Here is a 7,756-nt window from a genome sequence, read left to right as displayed (position 1 = left end):
TTCACGAGGTGGGCTTACTTTTTCTTTTCTTTTTTCCGGTGCATACCAGTTAGGCCTCGGGGAATCTATCAATCGGGCCTATATAGGACAGAGGGTAACAGTATTCTGTTACTAGTAACATAATAGCCCTGTCCTATATATGTGTGTGTGTAAACAAGAACAAAAGAGTTCGTAGAAGTTTTTCTTTATCACTTTCAGTTTGTCAACTGAATTGCTCGAGGACAAGCAATGGGTTAAGCTTGGAGAGTTGATATGTCTCCATTGTATCTACTTTTTCTAACGCTTTTGCTCTTGTTTTGGACTCTAATTTGCATGATTTGGATGAAACTAACCAGGACTGATGCTATTCTCAGCAGAACTACCATGGCGTTGTTTTTGTGCAGAAATAGAAGTTCTCAGAATTAGATGAAACTTTTTGGAGAATTATTTTGGAATAAAAAAATGGAACCAAGACCCACCAGAGGGGGGCCCTGGCTGCCCACAAGGCACCAGGGCGCGCCACCCCCACTAGCACGCCCTGGTGGTTCGTGGGGCCCTCGGGGCTCCGCTGACCCTAATCTCGACTCTACAAAATACTATTTCCAGAGAAAAGATAAAGGAGCAAGTTTTATTGTGTTTTACGATACGGAGCCACTGCCACCTCTTGTTCTTCATCGGGAGGCCAGATCTGGAGCCCATTTGGGGCTCCGGAGAGGGGATTCTTGGGTCTTCGTCATCACCAACCCTCCTTCATCACCAATTCCATGATGCTCCCCACCGGGAGTGAGTAATTCCTTAATAGGCTCGCTGGTCGGTGAGGAGTTGGATGAGATTCATAATGTAATCGAGTTAGTTTTGTTAGGGCTTAATCCCTAGTATCCACTATGTTTTGAGATTGATATTGCTATGAATTTGTCATGCTTAATGCTTGTCACTAGGGCCCGAGTGACATGATTTCAGATCTGAACCGTTTATGTTTTCACCATTATATCTATGTTCTAGATCCGATCTTGCAAGTCATATACACCTGCTATGTGTAATGATCCATAAACCCCAGTGTAACAATAATTGGGATACTTTCCGATGATGACCGTAGTTTGAGGAGTTCATGTATTCACTATGTGTTAATGCTTGTTTCTGTTATCTATTAAAAGGAGGCCTTAATATCCCTTAGTTTTCTTATGGACCCAACTGCCACAGGAGGGTAGGACAAAAGATGTAATGCAAGTTCTTTTCCAAAAGCAGGTATGACTATTTACGGAATACATGCCTACATTATATTTATGAACTGGAGCTAGTTCTGTGCCGCCCTAGGTTATGACTGTTATATGATGAATATCATCCGACGAATTCACCGATCCAATGCCTACGAGTTTTCCACATATTGTTCTTGCTAAGTTACTACTGTTGCTACTACTATTACACTTGCCACAAAATCATTGCTATTACTGTTTATTGTTACTATTACCACTGCTATCAAAATTATCATATTATTGTGCTACTGATCACTTTGTTACAGACATTTAAATCTCCACGTCTGGTTGAATTTACAACTCAACTGCTAATACTTACAAATATTCTTTGGCTCCCCTTGTCGAATCTATAAATTTGGGTTGAATACTCTACCCTCAAAAACTGTTGCGATCCCCTATACTTGTGGGTTATCATTATGGTGTAAGCTTCACACAAAATGGAGCTTCTCTCAAGAAGCCTCATGGTTTCGAGAGGGGACGTGTCACCTCTTTGTGCGAAACGACATAGACCGCCTCTTCCCGCCTTTTTTTACAGAGGCAACATAGACAAATAGGAGTATCATTCTAATTTTAGGAATTAATCCGGGTTCATCTGGCCTTTTATACATTAACTAAGTTTTAATAGGCATTTAATGTGCATAATTCAAATTTGAACTACATGCACATGCTCCAGTGCACCAAATCTGGTTGAAAAATCATATGTGTGTCCTTGAGTGAATGTTTAGGTCCCATGCAAGAAATGAGAATGAATTTCAAACATCTGGGTGTCGTGGCTCGACCGAAAACATTGAGAAACTTGGTTTTTAAATTCCTGTAAATCCAGAACTCGCCCAAAAATCATGAAACTTGGCATGGTCTCATGACATGGCACCAACATGCTGTGGTAAAAATTTCGTCATTTTTGTGACAAGTTTTCGTGTAAGCATCTTACAAAACAGAGCTTCTCTTAAGAAGCCTCATGGTTCCGAGAGGGAATGTGTCACCTCTGTGTGTGAAACGACATAGACCGCCTCTTCCGGCCTTGATTTTTATTACAGAGGCAACATATACCAATAGGAGTATTGTGCTAATTTTAGGAATTAATCCAGGTTCGCTTTGCCTTTTTAATACATTAATTGAGTTTCTAGGCATCTAATGTGCATAATTCAAATTTGAACTACAAGCACGTGCTCCAGTGCATCGAAATGAGTTGAAAAATCATATATGTGTCCTTGGGTGAATGTTTAGGTCCCACGCAAGAAATGGGTATGGATTTCAAACACATCGGCATTGTGGCTCGGCTGCAAAAATTGAGATACTTGATATTTAAATTCCTGTAAATCCAAAAAATTGCCTGAAAACATGAAACTTGGCATGGTATCATGAAATGGCACCAATATGTTCTGGTAAAAAAATCCAATTTGGGACAAGTTTTGGTGTAAGCTTCTTACAAAATGGAGTTTCTCTCAAGAAGCCTCATGGTTTCGAGAGGGGACGTGTCACCTCTGTGTGCGAAATGACATAGACCGCCTCTTCCCGCCTTGATTTTTTACAGATCAAACAAAGACCAATAGGAGTATCATGCTAATTTTAGGAATTAATCTAGGTTCATCTGGCCTTCTTATACATCAACTGAGTTTTATAGGCATTTAATATGCATAATTCAAATTTGAACTAAATGCACATGCTCCAGTACACCAAAGCTAGTTAAAAAATAATATATGTGTCCTTGAGTGAATGTTTAGGCCCCATGCAAAAAATAAGAATGAATTTCAAACATCTGGGCGTCATGGCTAGGCCGGGAACAAAGAGAAACTTGATTTTTGAATTCATGTAAATCCAAAACTCGCCTAAAAATCATGAAACTCAGCATATTGCCTTCACATGGCACCAACATGATGTGGTAATTTTTTTTGTCCGATTTGCGAAGGCGCACAAATTAACAACCAACAAAGTCATTTTGGAACAAGAGCTATCACGTTACAATCAGAAAACACATGTATTATTGAAACCGTGGGCGTTCTACTAACCATTTACGTGCCACCACGTGTCCCTTTTTTTATTGGCTAGGAGGCGTCATGCTGGGCAGCTATTTGAGTATGGGAGGTGTGCGAGCAGACCCCTGTGCGTGCTTATTGGGAGGCGAGCCCTTTGACCTCCATCCGCCGCCCACATCTCTCCCAACTTCTCCATTAATGACGCTCGAGCCCCTATTTTATGGTGTTGCTATGTCTCACTCGACTGAGATTTAAGAGAGAAAAAAAAATCTGAAAAGAAAATTTTGCACGGATCTTGATGTAAGATCTGACGGACATATATAGCATCGACTCAGACTTATAGCAAGACTGATATAAATATAATGATGATGATAGTGGATAATAATTGTCTGACATAACTATTTAGGAAGATAATTAAAAATGCAACATGCGGCAACACCCAAAATACACAAGGGCAAAAGAAGAAGGAAGACACAAATAACAATCTGGATAGCTGATCTCTACTTTCTTGATGTGTTGCTGCAGGGCGCGGAGACTAGTTCTCGTGGTGAGTGGCGATGATCTATTTCATGTACTCAATACACGGCTTGGCAGCATCCACAGATTCCTCCACTAGCCTTTCCCGCTCGATGCGAAGCATGACATTCTCGTCCATAAGTTTCTTGATGATGTCACCCGTCCTCTTCAACAAGGAAGTGGTCTCATCCTGTTGCTTCGCACTTTCGACGATCTTTGCCCTCAGCAGGTTGCGCTCGGTGTGGAGCTTTGCCTTGTCCTCCCTTAGCCGTCGGATGACGCCGTTAGTATTTTCAAATGAGGCATTCATCTCGTCCTGCAGCTTCATCCAGACGGAGATCCGACCCATCAGGTTATTGAGCATAGCGCGCATGCACCTGCGAGAGTCCTTGCCTGCCCGCAAGACATTTTCCCAAGCCACCGTAGCACGGGAGGACCTCTCTGCTGCATCTGCGATGTGGCGGGACATCTCTGCTCCTTCCTTGGCGCAGTCGGACCAGTCTGCTGCTTCGACGGCGCGGCGGGACATCCGTGCTGCTATTGCGGTGCGGCGGGACCTCTGTGCTGCTATGACGGCGGGGTGGGACATGTCGGCTGCTTTCGCAACAAGGCGAGACATCTCTCGTGCTTTCTCTTCCATGCTCGCCTCTCCCTGGTAGTAATTTCTCGACCCAGAACTCATGCAGGCCATGGCAGACGGAAGGGAACAACAATGAAAGACTAGTTTTTTTGTTGACGAGGGATTGAGGAGGGATGTGCGGTCATCTTGGAGTAGGTAGTATTTATAACCGAGTAATACGCTACTAAGTGGGAAACCGTTTAGGTTTTGATCGGTGTGAACATGTTCGCAAGTAAATATAGTGTGGTAGTAATTTGGAATGTGACGGGAAGCAAGCTCAAAATTTATTGACGGTTCTAGTTTCGAAGTGCATCACGATTCCCGGATGGCGTAATGTGGGCATGCATTGTCGGATGCGTACGTGGCGTTTGCACCATAGGGTGCACTGCAATAAGCGATGTCAACACACGACTTGTTCCATCAACCGTGCGCGCTCGTTATTACCATCGTGCACGCTTCTTTTAATTAGAATGTGTGTCCGTCTAGCGCACACACCTTATCTGTCTGACCGTTTCTGTTTGTTGTGACTATTCGCAAACAGTTTCATCTGTGTGAAAGTGTATGCCGTCAATCGCACACACCTTGATTTGGCTGACCTTTTCTGTTGTGTTGCCTAATCAAAAATAGTTCATCTGAGTGAACTGTAAGCCGTACATCACACACACACACACACACACCTTGATCTATCTGACCGTTTTTGTTGTATTGCCTAAGCACAAATAGTTCATCCGAGTGAACTATATGTTGTATATCACACACACCTTCATCTGTTTGATTGTTTCTGTTCTTATGCTCATCGCAAACAGTTCCTTCGAGTGAACTGTATGCCATGCATCGCACATGCAACTATAATTCGACTCGTGTTCAATGTCTCCGCCATCGCAAATGTTTTAAATCTTTTTTGATGGTTTTTTTACATCACCGTTTGTGATTAATGCATCGCACACAGTTTCATCATATGGTCTCTGATTGTAGTGTCGCGTTAGCAGCATTCTATAGTAGTGGATAGCACAAGTATGACTATCTTCATTCTGTTATAAAATCGTCACGAGTGTACATGCATGACAGAAAACGTGACCTACTGTGACAAACACGTATCATCACAAAGTGTTTTCTTGTAGTGCCTAGAGGTGCGCTAAGCACGATGCAGTGCTCGAGGAGGCATGAAGATGGCCCTAGCAACGATGACAACAGAGCATCGCGGCGCGAGCTTTCGGCCATGGCGACAGAGGGTGCTAGGGGGATGGATTCGAGGTGTAGGGAGAGGAGAATTACGGCGGAGCTCACCTAGGAGCTCACGGAGGCTCGGTGAGGGCTTAGGAGCAGCAGGATCGGCAGACCGAAGCGGTGGACGAAGGTGCGATCCGGTTGATGTAGAGTCACTGAGCTCGAGCCCGTGGACGTAGATGAGGCAACAAAAGCGAAACAACTCCCAGACAAGGAACTAGCCGACGGGGAGAACAGTGGCCTTGAGAACGATGATGGCCATGGCAGCGATGGTTTGGCCGAGCTCGGGATCGAGCAAGAGAGATAGAGATAGAGAGAGAGAGGACAGGGGGAAGTGTCTAGGGTTTCGCCGGGGGTCAGGGTGGCCTACTTATCCATCCAGGGGATCGCTGGATGGGCAACACATGCGCATCGACGGCGTGAATGTGCATGTGTGCACCTCACCATGGCTGTTGCCTCTCCTTGGCGGGAGGTATGAGAAAGGCCGAGGTAGGCTAGGTTGGGCCGACACTGTGCTTATAGAGCCCAAGTGCATAGTGGCCTGATCTGTTTTTTCTTTTCCTTTTCTATTTCTTTTACTTATTTCTGTTTTTGTATTTATTTTAGCTACTAAATTAATGTAGTTAAATATGAAACCTTTCACATAAATACTAGACAATATTTTAGTGTTTCTCAAAAACTTTCAGGCCATTTGGACTTATCCAAATTTGAGTTCGAATTTAAATGGCTTAAATAAGTGTTGTTGGTCCACTTCAAATATTTCTCGGGGCATTTTGGGAATTCCAACATGGTTGATGTCTTCATGACAATTACTTGGGAATTATTTGGGCTATTATCAACATTTTTGATTTACTGTTTGAAGAAATAATATTTTGACTTTCAATTTCAATTTGAATTTGGATCAAGGTGGTGATTAACATAGTAATCATGATGATTGGGCAACTTTATTAGGGAAGCACTCTAGCTTAATTCACGGGGGGTTGTTACAATAGGACTCCGGATGGGATCGCTTCGGAACAGAGGCTTGTGGCAGCGATAAAATTGTTTCAGGTCTCGCCTCGAGGGTTTCTAAATATTTAGGAATTTACATGTCAGGAATAAGGGCAAATGGAGCCGCGAGGGGCCCACAAGCCAGGGTGGCGCACCCTACCCCCTAGGGCGCGCCCCTGCCTTGTGGGGCCCTCGTGGGTCTTCTCATCCTCCCCAAAAGCTTCTAGGGTCTTTTATTGTCCAGAAAAAATCATCAAAAAATTTCCTCATGTTTGGACTTCTATATGTATGGATTTAACCATAAAAATAATAATAGATCCGTTTGAGACGTAACTGAGTGCTCCATAGCCGTTTTGCGGTTGTTTCAGGACATATAAAACTATGAAATGCAGATACATTATTGGAGGTGTTGACAGTTTGTGTGATTATGCACAACATAATTGAGGAGGATGAGAGTGGCGGAGTTCGCCATGGCATGCAAGTTGAGTGATCCTATTGAACTTCCGAGCAGAATCCAGCGATATTTGAGGATTTTATCCAATTGTATCAACAGATTCGCCATCGAGGAACGCTTCAAGGGAAGAACTTAAAAATGTGTCCGAATAAATTGAATTCAAATCTAAACTATCCTTATTGCAAAACTTCATGTTTGCATTGTAATATTTATATTTGAATTATTATTGCACTGAAATACTTACACAATATAATTATGGGGTTTAATTGTTTTTAGTGCTATAGATATAGAAAAAATGGTGAACACTTGATGCACTAAATTGGACGACCGTCCCCTATCACTGTCGCGGATGACATGTCCGATGTTCGTTTTGGTGAACTCATGGGAGTTGCCCTAAGGGGAAAATATCAGGTGCTACCGGCCCTTAAGTGATACTGCGATACGGGTTCGTGGCTAGTTGACTCGGAGCTCTTGAACATTTTGCAAAAAAAACATTCGAGAGTTTTAAAATTGCTCTCAAATAGAATAGCTCCTCAGATGCCATTGGACCCGAGATCCAGCGGCTCCCAAAAGCCCGTATCATGGTATCACCTAAGGGCGGTAGCATGCATGTGGATTTGATGAACATGGTTCCACACGCTTCCCTTATGAATAGTAAATTCAGAAAGATACTAGAATTTTTTTAAAAATATCTGAATATTTTTTGTAACATATAGTCAACCGATATACCCGCGTATGAAGT

This window comes from Triticum dicoccoides, chromosome 3B, assembly GCF_002162155.2.
Source record: "Triticum dicoccoides isolate Atlit2015 ecotype Zavitan chromosome 3B, WEW_v2.0, whole genome shotgun sequence".
In the NCBI taxonomy this organism is placed as follows: Eukaryota; Viridiplantae; Streptophyta; class Magnoliopsida; order Poales; family Poaceae; genus Triticum; species Triticum dicoccoides.
The sequence above is the reverse complement of the archived record's forward strand: the minus strand, read 5'-3'. Positions refer to the sequence as shown.